Here is a 12,118-nt window from a genome sequence, read left to right as displayed (position 1 = left end):
AACGCTTCTCCCTGCTTGAAAATCTTAAATTTTTCCAATAAGCATGACAGGTGTCACAACGTCATTGCAATACTGATATGTATAAAAATAGCTTCACTAACATATGTTTTTTCTAAAGTTAAGGTTTTTAACTAGTTTTCTCGAACTTTTGACCAGTCTAGATTGTTTTTTAGGTTAAAATATCCCAGGATGAAAATTTTTCAAAATAAGATGGAGATATCCCCCGAAACCTCGGTTTATTGCTGGAGCATCTAAATGTCCAACCCGCATTGCTGCTACTGACCTCTCTTTAATTTTAAAGGAAATTATAAATAAACTTGAAATCTATAGTTCTGGTATTAAAAAAATTTCGAATTTTAATCCATATTGGAGTGTTAATAATTCACTACAGGTGATAGATTCTTTAACACTGGTTTCAGCTAAAAGAATTGTGTCTTTCGATTTTGCGACAATGTATACTAATCTATCACTTAATGTAGTGTTAGATAACTTAAAAACGGTTATCAAGAAATCTTTCCTCTTATCTAGTAAGAGGTTCTTAGAAATGGACACTTATAATAAAAAAGCTATATGGACAAACTGCTTTAAGACTACAGTTAACTTGAGATGTTACAGCTTAGATATGATTTTTGATTTATTAGAATTGGTTTTATATAATACTTATATAAGATTTAATGGTAAATTGTACAAGCAAATCGTGGGAATTCCCATGGGGGGGGGGGGGAATGCCAGCCCATTTATAGCTGACTTGTTTTTAAGTCAACTCGAATATAATTAGATGATGGATAAGAATAATCCAAATAATTTAAAACATGTTTTGTCAAATAATAAAAGATATTTAGATGATATTTTGGTTTTAAATTGTAAAGAATTCATTGATATTTCTAAAAATATATATCCATCAGAGCTTACTCTTTAACCTAGTCATGGCGCTGGTCTAGAAGATCATTTCTTAGATTTAAATATAATATTTCTGATAATAATAAATTAAGTTTTAAAATGTATAATAAAACGGATGATTTCGATTTTGAAGTGATTAATTTCCCATTCCCTGAAAGTAATATACACTCAAATATCACATATTCGGCATTTTTCTCACAGTTACTTAGATATGCAAGGATTTGTAGTAATTATATTGATTTTCAAAATAGATGTAAAATCTGAAGCCAAAAATTGATTTTAAGAGATTTTCTGCAAATAAATTAACTTAGCAATTTAAAAAATTTAGTTTTCATTATAACGAACTTTTACATAAATACCAAACTGAATTATCTGGAAATACTTAGAGAAATCTTTGGTTAATTTTGATTTTCCTTGTTACTGTGTTTTGCGTGTCCCTAATTTTTGACGGTAGATTTCCGGAGGATTTTGCATATATTGTAGTTATAGATGGTTTTATTTTACATTCATTTCTTTGATTTTTATCTAGGCCACATTTACATTAATAGAGAATTTTTGACATAGTGAAAAACTTTGAAAAATCGTTTAGTTTTAATATAGATTGTTCATTGGTAAATTAAATACATGAGAGCCAGAACTAAGGTTGGATAAGCTTGTTTTGGTGTTACTTGGTTGTTCTACAATTACTAGTTTTTTTCATAGGCATATATTTTGGGGGTGATACCTAACACGGGGATACCATGGGTAATTTATGGTAGGCACGCCAGTTGCCTGGGTAGAGAATTTAAAGTGCCGAAACCCTGTAGGCAGGTGTGTATTCTCCTGATGAGCCCTTGTGTTGAGTTGTTGCCTCTGAATTATTTGTCTTTACTGTTTTTTATAAATTGGTAAATGACGACTTATACTTATTGACGACGCGACTGCCTGTCCATGGATTATTCTTTATGGTTGATTGTGTGTGGCTATGCTGTTTGACCTATGTGATTGTATGGATGAGAAGGGTTAAGGCCTCATTCAAGTGCTGGTCTATAGTAATCACTAATATAGGAAAACAGTCTTCCTTTTCTCCTTCTGTCTTCTTTTTTTTTAATGTCTTTGTGCTGCTGCATTGGTGATTTCTCTTTTCATTATATATATATATATATATATATATATATATATATATATATATATATATATATATATATATATATATATATATATATATATATATATATATATATACATATATATATATATATATATATATATATATATATATATATATAGATTTCAGCTTTGGTTATTTTGGTTATCTTTTTTGAGGATTTCGAATTGTTGTAATCCCTTATCAAAATTTCGAATCATCATTTGTAATAGTTGTAAATTTCCGTTTTTTGGGTCTTCCTACTAACATTATATAGCTGGTTGCGTTCAAACTTTATAGCTTAATCACGTAGCGAGTGGATCTTATCTAACAAAAAAAACTAATTTTTAAATTTTCAAGTATTATCCTAGTTTGTATTAAAACATTAAAATTATTACTCAGGCATACTAGATATTTTATAGTTTACATATTAACTATAGCGTATTTGAAATGAATTAAAAAAAAATCAACTTCTTTTCATTTCGTAAAAAGACACTGCTTATACTTATAAGAAAAGAAATTTGGCAATGATGTTTCCTAAGAACGATTTTCACTAAGTTTGAAACTTTTGGTTTAATTTGTCAAGGTTTTTGAATTGTTGTAATCCTTGTTAAAAAATATATAGAAACATTTTTGCAATTAGCAGTTTTTTGCTTTTTACGCAATTTAATATATTTTCATATTGAGGCTATTCAAATATATTGGATTATTTCCGTAAGTTGATTTCTACAAAGCTTAAAACTTTTTGTTTTTGTTTTTAAGGTTTTTGAATTGTTCTAATCCCGTTGAATTTAGCTTCATACGTTCCATTAAAATCATATTCCTTTTTTGAAAAGTTTAATTTCTGTTTCTATTAAGTTCTTATATGACAATATCAATGATGAGTAACCTACAAAAAATAATTCATCTCAGTAACAACATTACAGTAACACAACGATTCAGTAACAACAAATAACGTGCTTTCATGTTCCATATTATTATTACCAGAACATCATTTTTTAGTTTTTTTTTTGTTGACATGGATTGCATATTATCGTAAATATTATCGTAAATCTTATTAATCACTTACCATAATAGAAGAAAAATTCATTTCGAATCTCCTAACAGTTTTGATGCAAGTTAAATTGAGTCTGAATAAATCACGAAAAATATTGCTGATTTTATACTACAAACGCCGAAATTCGTAATCGATTATCAAGGTTATAAAGCTTCTAATAGTTTTTACTGTCAGGTAATGAATAGCATGTATTATTAGTTTCTATACTATAGAATGACAAATAGGTAAGTGTACATTCTGAATACGAACAATATTGCCTTACGAGCAATGCAGCTCTTATGGCCATTCGTGACTTTAACCAACGCGGCACACAAGCCCTTTGACCATAACAACCATTCAATTATTAAAAAAAGATGTCTTATGAAGAACATTCCTTTTCGTCCCCATAAAAATAAAAACGGTAATTTCTGCAAAATTGTTTTAGTCCAGAAGTCATGTTTCAGTGTATTTCCTAATAATAAATGCCGCAAAAGTCAGACAGTCCTTACAGAAGCAGAAAATGAGGAAGGGCCCAGATCACGCATTAATTCTTAATATATATAGAGTTTTTTTGCAGCTTTTTAAATTTATCATGTAAACCGTCTATTTTTTTGGATCTTGACGCCCGTTTTCTATTGGAAATAAATTTCTCTTTACTTATCTAGGCCCAATGTGACACACAGAATTAAAACTGTATTAGATGGTCTCGTCTTTTGTTTCATGAAAATAAAAAAAAAACAAGTTTTTTCAACTGAAAGTAAGGAGCGACATTAAAACTTAAAACGAACAGAAATTACTTCGTATATGAATGAGCTGCTTCCTCATCAACGCCCCGCTTTTTACGCTAAATTTTGACTCTCTCTCAACTCTTCTTTTTAATACAATAAAAAACTTTAGCGCAAAGAGCGGGGCGCTGATGAGGAAGCAGCCCCTTTTCTTAACGAAGTAATTTCTGTTCGTTTTAAGTTTTAATGTTGCTCCCTACTTTCAGTTGAAAAAACTTGTTTTTTTTATTTATTTTCTGAATGTTTTTCAATCAATGCATGTTTGGATTTTGGCTCTCCGCAGAGGAATAATTAAAATGAAATTTGTATATTTATTGTTTTTTGGCTAAATGGCTTTCTCATAATTTTGATCGAATGATTTTGAGAAAAAAAGAGCGGGGGAAGAAGCCTAGTTGCCCTCCAATTTTTTGGTTTATTAAAAAGACAACTAGAACTTTTTATTTTTTACGATTTTTTTTTCTTTTCATTAGTAAAAGATATACGTAACTTATAAATTAGCTTAGGTAAAGAACTTTTTATTCTCATGTTTTTATTACATATATGAGAGGGTTCGCCCCCTCGTCAGTACCTCTCTCTTTACAATAAATCTTAAATTTTGTCCTAATTCATTAAGAATGACTCCTGAATAGCAAAAGCCGTAGAATAAATAGTTGACATTACTAAAAATACTTTTGCGTAAAGAGCAAGGTATTAGGAGGAGGTGAGCCCCTCATATGGGTAATAATTTCTGTTCGTTTTAAGTTTTAATGCTGCTCCTTACTTCCAGCTGAAAAAACTTTTTCATATTTATTTTTTCGTTTTTTTTTTAAATAATGCTAGTAAATCCTACGCTCCCTTCATGGAAATTTTCTTCCCCCGTGAAAAATTCCTCGATGGAAAGCTCCCCCAGCATATCCCCCTCTTCTCAACCCATCCCCCAGCCAAATAATCCTCCTGAAAACGCCTGTAAACTTCCCAATAACCTTTACTATATGTAAGCATTGGTCAAAGTTTGTAACTTGTAGCCCCTCCCATGGGGACTGTGGGGGAGTAAGTCGTCCCCAAAGACAAAGTTATAAAGTTTTTCGACTACGATTAATAAAATGGCTATCTCAGAATTTTGATCCGTTGACTTTGGGAAAATAATTAGCGTGTGAGGGGGCCTAGGTGCCCTCCAATTTTTTTGGTCACCTAAAAAGGGCACTAGAACTTTTCATTTCCTTTAGAATGAGCCCTCTCACAACATTCTAGGACAACTGGGTCGATACGATCACCCCTGGGGAAAAAAACAAACAAATAGACACGCATCCGTGATCTGCCTTCTAGCAAAAAATTCAAAATTCCACGTTTTTGTAGATAGGAGCTTGAAACTTCTACAGTAGAGTTTTCTGATACGCTGAATCTGATGGTGTAATTTTCGTTAAGATTTCGTTAAGATTCTATTACTTTTAGGGGGTGTTTCCCCCTATTTTCTAAAATTACGCAAAATTTCTCAGGCTCGTAACTTTTAATGGGTAAGACTAAACTTGATTAAACTTATATATTTAAAATCAGCATTAAAATGCAATTCTTTTAATGTAGCTATTGGTATCTAAATTCTATTTTTTAGAGTTTTGGTTACTATTGAGCCGGGTCGCTCCTTACCACAGTTCGTTACCACGAACTGTTTGATTCGTTATTACTACGAACTGTTTGTTAAATCAAGAAATAACAAATTTTGAACAAATCCGAAAAAAATTGTGTCAAAGAAAAGTAGAGACCCATATACAAACAAAAGACGAGCAGGAAAATCCCTCCTTTTTCTTCTTTTAAGAGGAGGGGGGTATCGATAAAATCCAAGATTTATTGTATTGGCTCAAGGTAAAGCGAATAAAAAAGAACAATTTTTAAAACAGAAAACTCATTTTTCCCCAGAACGCTAGGGAAAAATATTTGTGGGTGATGGGAAAATGTTTTTTAGCTCTTGTATTCAGAGAGTTGATAAAAATATTATGAAATAGTGCCGAAATAAAATATCTTGTGCTAACATAAAAGGAAAGCAAGATTATGAAATGAAAGCAAGATTATGAAATGAAAGCAGAGAGCGGTAATAAGACCTAACACGCATGTATCCATCTGTATATTAGAGGGTAGGGGCAAAACCTGATGTTTAGAAAGTAATAGACTCAGGCAACGTAGCTACATAGACATGGGAACGTTTCTGTTTCCTCGATCAGTTTTAGAAGGTCATGGTGAAATAGACAAATAAATGATGATCTTTGTTATGGTTATTGTTTTGATTTCAGCTTAAATTATAGTCAATTTGATCAAATTTGAAACAAAATTTTGATAAGCCTATCTGATAACTGCTAAGGTTTCTTCTGACTGAAATGACCTTTATTTGGGATTAACGAATCAAATCCACAGTGCCTGTTTTTCACAGAAGACTGGTCAAAAGCATGTCAACAAAAGATGCTGCAGAAAACAATTTTGAGCTCAAATTAAACTCATCTTATTGCTTTTCTACCTGGAATGACTACACTAATTTTCTGTTATTTTCAGTTGAATTATAATTCAACCTATTCAATCAGTAAGCTATCTTTATGCTTACAAAATACCGACTTTACAACAATTGGTGGCGAAAAAGTGTTTTTTTCGGACTGGACGATGAATTTTTAACCTAATTTTGAGGTTTTTCCTCCGACAGTCTATAAAAAATCTTGTATTTGAGGTGATTAAAATTTTTTTTAATTGCAAAATATAGAATCAGTGTAACAACTGTCAACAGCTCCAAACCAGGTGCAGCATTTTAAGAGGGTATCAACAGTGCCAAAGAAAAAAAAAAGAAAAAAGAGAAAAACTTTTATCTGTAATTTTATCAGTAATGAAGGGGACAAAGGTTTTTTCATGCTTGGAGGCTAAGCAACGGGTGGGGGACAATATAGGAACGGGTTCAGAAACAGTACTTGGCAGGCAGGGTCTAGATGGGTAGTGTCTTTTGGGGAATCTTTCTTGCAACACGGATGCACAACTTTCCTCTCCTGTGCTCCAGAGCTTTACAGCTTGGCCTTTTTTTTTTAGCAGGAGCGAGTATGGTACCTTAGCTTCTTTAAAAATTATTCTCATGGCTCTTTTTTCAATGGATTCAATTTTTTCTGATTCATCACGGGAGATACCAGGATCACAAAATGGACATGCATATTCAAGATGCGGGCGGACAAAGAAAGCATAGATCCGTAAAGAATTAAGATGGGGGGATGTTACATTTATTCAAGAGCTAAAGGAGAGACATGGACGCATCAGCTTTATGGACAATATCTTTAACCTGGATATCCCACTTTAAATTAGAGTAAATTGTAACCCCAAGTAATTTAAAGGAAGACACGGAAATATCTGGGGGGATAGGATTGAGGAAAAGGGGTGAGGTCTTAAGGAAACATATTAGTATTATCATAAGTTTAGAGGGGTTTACTTACATTTCCAAGACTGTAGCGTCGTCTGCAATATCATTGAGGATACTTATAGGGTTGCTTACTAAGTTTTGGTAGCAGGTTTCAACAACCGTTAGGGCTCCACAGATTTCCACCGGTAAGGAAATTTCTTAGCGAGGTTATTTATCATAAAAAAGGAGGATACCTTGGGGTACTCCATTGTGGACAGAGAGGGGATTGGAATAATGATTCTGATGTTTGATTACCTGTAATCTATTTGATTAAAAAGAGGCAACAAGTTTAACCAGGAAAGGATTAATATTGAAATCAGATGCCAATTTTTTTCAACAAAAATTTTGTGGTTAATAAGGTCAAATGCTTTTGGAAGGTCAATGGAAATTAAGTTTAGCTGGCAATTAGGTTTTCTGAGAATTTTTCTATATAAGTCAATAAGAAAAACAAGGCAATGGGAAGCGGAAATGGATTTGATGTTACCGGATTGTTTCAGGTCAGTAAAAGGTAGGATTTTCTCCTTTAGCCAATCCGCAAGTAATCCTTCATATAGTTAAGAGAATATAGCAGTGAGTGAAAAAAGACGAACACCTTCAAAACTAGGTTTTCTGTGTTTATTTTTCAAGGGGGTTAGGAAACCCTGTTTCCAAATTTGCGGATATTGACCAAACTCAGTAATATCATTGAAAATAACAGACAAGTGTTAATAAGAGGAAATGGGATATCTAAAGGGCAGACACCTTTTTCGTAGACACGTTTTTGTAGTTTCTCAATTTTTCATTCGATCTGAGACGGAGATATGGAGGTGAAGCAGGTGGGTGTATGTCATTAGGTAATTGATATAACAATGCCGGAAGGCTGTGGACGATAGAAGCACGGAACTTCTTAAAATTATTAGCAGTAACTTCTGAGGATTCAGGTAGGTTGAAATCAATCTGGTCTAGACTTCTGCCACACAGTTTTTTTTTTTTTTTTACCTCGGAATACCAATTTTTTGGTTTATTGGTAAACAATTTTTTGACCTTTTTCTTGTATATAGTAGTGAGCATCCCCTATATTGAACTGTTATATTGTCATCTTGTTCTTGTGGTAGGATTGGGCGGATTTGTGTATTTTCTTTTTAATTGCTTTTCTTGGTTTATTAACTTCATCCAGTTTACCATTTCTGAAAAAATGCAATTTTTTTTCTAATTAGCGCTTTTATGTGTTGATTGATGAATGGTTTGTCACTGGAGCACTTTTCTAATTCTTTTTCAGGTAAAGAATAAAATTAGATATTTATTGTTTTATTTTTTGTGAAAGGTATTAATTTTTTCATCAAGATCATGCAAATTATAAATATCAGACCAATCTTCAATACTCTGCCATATTCCAAGAGAAAGAAGGTCAGCATTTTTAAGGGGGCGGAACGAGCAATAATTTATTGAGAATGTGGGCTTAAAATTAAAAAGAGGGGGACAGGAGGAAGAAAAATGATAAATCACACCCAATGGAGACAAAGCTGAGGGGGGATTATAAAAATTATTCAGATTGGTTAGAATGATATTTAAAGAGGTATTTCCCCTAGTTTTTGATATTTTAACTATTTGCTTAACTTTTAGAGAGGAGCAAATGGAATTCATCTTAAATTCATTGGCGTCACCAACCAGAAATAGTCCAGCATTTGGGTACTTAGAGATAACAAAATCAGCTCTGGTCTGCAGCTGCTGGAGAAATTTGCGTTCCGCATCAATATTTTGGCTTGGCGAGTAATAGAAGACACCTATTGTATTATTATAGGGAGGGGGGAGTACTTTAGGTTTAATACTTAACCAAAGGATATCATTGTACTCAGATAAACTAGGAACAGGACTAATTTTTTGGGAAAAGGTTGTATTTAGTAAAAACCATGACACCACGTCCTTTATTTCTAAGTATGTGGTCCTAAGGACGGAGCTTAATAAACTCCGAATAATTTGACAAATGGAGAGACCTTTGGTAATGAGACTGTACCTCTGTAACAGCTACAACGTCAATTTCGTTTAATTTTGATAGCACTTTGAGTTCAGTAAGTTTATCAAAGTTAAGGCTTTCGGTGCTAGTGATTAAAAATTTGGAAATTTAAAGCGACTGAGGAAACTTGACTGTCGTTGAGTTTCAGTGATTTTAGGGGTAAGTTTTAAATTTGGGCTGTGAGATGGTACGGATAATTTTTGGGGTGGACTATTTACTACAGGATAATTTTCGCACGTAGGAACGCTCAAACCAGAGTCACATTGGTAGGGTACGCACGGGGAATAGAGTGCAAGGGATGGGGTGAAGCTTTCCTGGTGATACGAGAAGAAAGCAAATTGGGAGTGTTCTTTATAGGAATGGATGGTAAAACAAGATGATGCTGGGAAAGGGATGTAGGGTGGAGGGCATCTGAGAGGGGAGGGGTCAGTTTTATTTTGGCAAAGACGAGTGGAGGCCAGAACCAGTGATTAAATTTTTGAACGCATGGAGAAGATTTATGTCTATGGGATGTGGATTTTTGGGAGGGATGTGAGTAAGGGTAGGTTCGGGGATAGTCAAATTGGTAACGTGAACTAAGAGGTTGGGTCGACCGGGCACGCGTACTTACCTTGGACGGATGAGAATTTTGAGGGAATGATTCCTTGGGAATACTGCTCTGTATCGGGTATGAAGGGAGATAAGAAGACTAGAGGAGGACCCAATGGATGAGAGGGTCACAAATGCTTTCGGCAATGCCCTAAGAAATGTTGGGTTTTAAACCTACCCTTCACCCCTGAATTGTTGTATTTTCGTCATGGAAAGGCAGTATGGTCTTCGAAGTTATCTGTGACGTTTCTTTGCAAGTTGTAGTTCTGGGTCATCACTTCAGCCCTTTTTCCATATATCAACCATAATTCTCTCAGGTGGTACTGCCGCTGATGCGGCAACTTTAATCGAATTAGTAATCTCAGTAAGATAGCAATCTAAATTAAGGCTGCTGCGCTTCAGCGTTGTAATTATTAATTGTTTTTTTATTTTACTTTTGAGGGTAGTTAGAAATAGAAAATTGAAGATATTGGTTTAAGTATATATATAAGTATAAGTATATATTGGTTAAGTTCATGTGTTAGGTGTTACTGTTCCCGACTCTGTCGAATTTTCTCTCTGTCGGGAATTTGATATATTGTGTAAATAAAACCCTGAAGTTTTTCCGATGTTATGATTAAGAACATTGCTTCAAATTTCAACTAAATTTAGACCTAATTAAAAACTGTATTAGTCAAGTTTTTCAATACTATCAATTAATTATAAAATATTTTTACACTAATTTTGCTTTGTCAATCACAATTGTCCTTTCGTTACTAACAAATCCAGACATTTCGTTGTTCATAAATTCAACACTTGAGGAATTTACCAATTTAAAGAGGCAGAAAGCTCTAGATATTGACGGTCTCTCTAATGTCATGACAAACATTCGAACTTCAATTTTATCAGAGCCTCTTAATTATTTGTTCAGTCATTATCTTAATAACCTATGACAGCACAGTGGAACGATCTATGCATGGCAATTTAAGACCCAGGGTTCGATCCCAGCTACCACAAGATTCCGCACAAGGTTGTGTAACGGGATTGATACCATTCTCTGTAAAAAGGACTCGGCAACGAAAAATGTCGATAATATGCGATGGCTTGTGCACCATCAATGGCTCTGGAGAATCTTTATCCTTTATTTTCTAAATATAAAATTTTGATGAGAATCTCAGCCCCCCTCCCCCTAGCGTCACCTGCCTTTGCTAGCTAAGTTAGCAACCCCGACCTTTGACCCCCTTACACTTGTTATAGATAGATAAATTTTATTTTCACCAAAAGTTTCACGGCACTGCCAAATTTCTTTGGTGTAGTCACATTAATAAGCGACGCAAAAGAAAAAACTAATGAATCCTTCTGACGTTCGGTGTACAACTTATACAACATTCGTTACACGAATTCGTTATCACGAATTCGTTATCAATTCGAACAATTTCGTTATCATGGTGTCTTGATTTTACCGTTTGTTGTGAGATTAGTTTAACTTATTTTTTAGTGCCTAAGAAAAACCACATAGATATACAGCGACAATTTTACAGGATTTTTCTCAGGAGGAGGGGGATGCAATAATATGATGAATTCGGAAGGACGAGCAGGACACTAAGGACCTCCCTGCGTTCGTCCACGTACACTCAACACTTGCTTTTAAAAATATACTCGTAGATATGACAAAATGTAGCTCTATATATACAGTCGAAGCACTTGTAAAAAATTTATTCCATATAGAATCCATCTTACATATTTCGCACTTGTTTAAGATATGAGATCTCACCACAACACCATTTGAAACAAAACTTCAATTAGCATAGATTCACACACACACACATATATATATATATATATATATATATATATATATATATATATATATATATATATATATATATATATATATATATATATATATATATATATATATATATATATATATATATATATATATATATATATATATATATATATATATATATATTACATCATGTATTCACATGGCAAGATTTTTTAGTAATGCTTGCAATAAAAGAATCAAATAATTTCGCCTAAATCAATGACAACATATTACATCACCAATTTCTTAAAACCACTTTTAATTGGATGTTTTATGGACAAGACACCAAACAAACGGAACTACAGCTAATCCAAGACTCATGGGGCTTATTGAAAACGAGTTTTCTCCGTTTTTATTAGGTTTATTACTATTTCACATTTTCAACACAACACCATATGAAAATAAGAAAGAAACTTTTTTTTTAACGGAAGAACTATAGGGGAGAGGGGGGCGAAACCGTACGTTTTTGAGTTTTTGACC

This window comes from Artemia franciscana, chromosome 10 (assembly GCF_032884065.1).
Source record: "Artemia franciscana chromosome 10, ASM3288406v1, whole genome shotgun sequence".
In the NCBI taxonomy this organism is placed as follows: domain Eukaryota; kingdom Metazoa; phylum Arthropoda; class Branchiopoda; order Anostraca; family Artemiidae; genus Artemia; species Artemia franciscana.
Note: the sequence above shows the minus strand (reverse complement) of the source record.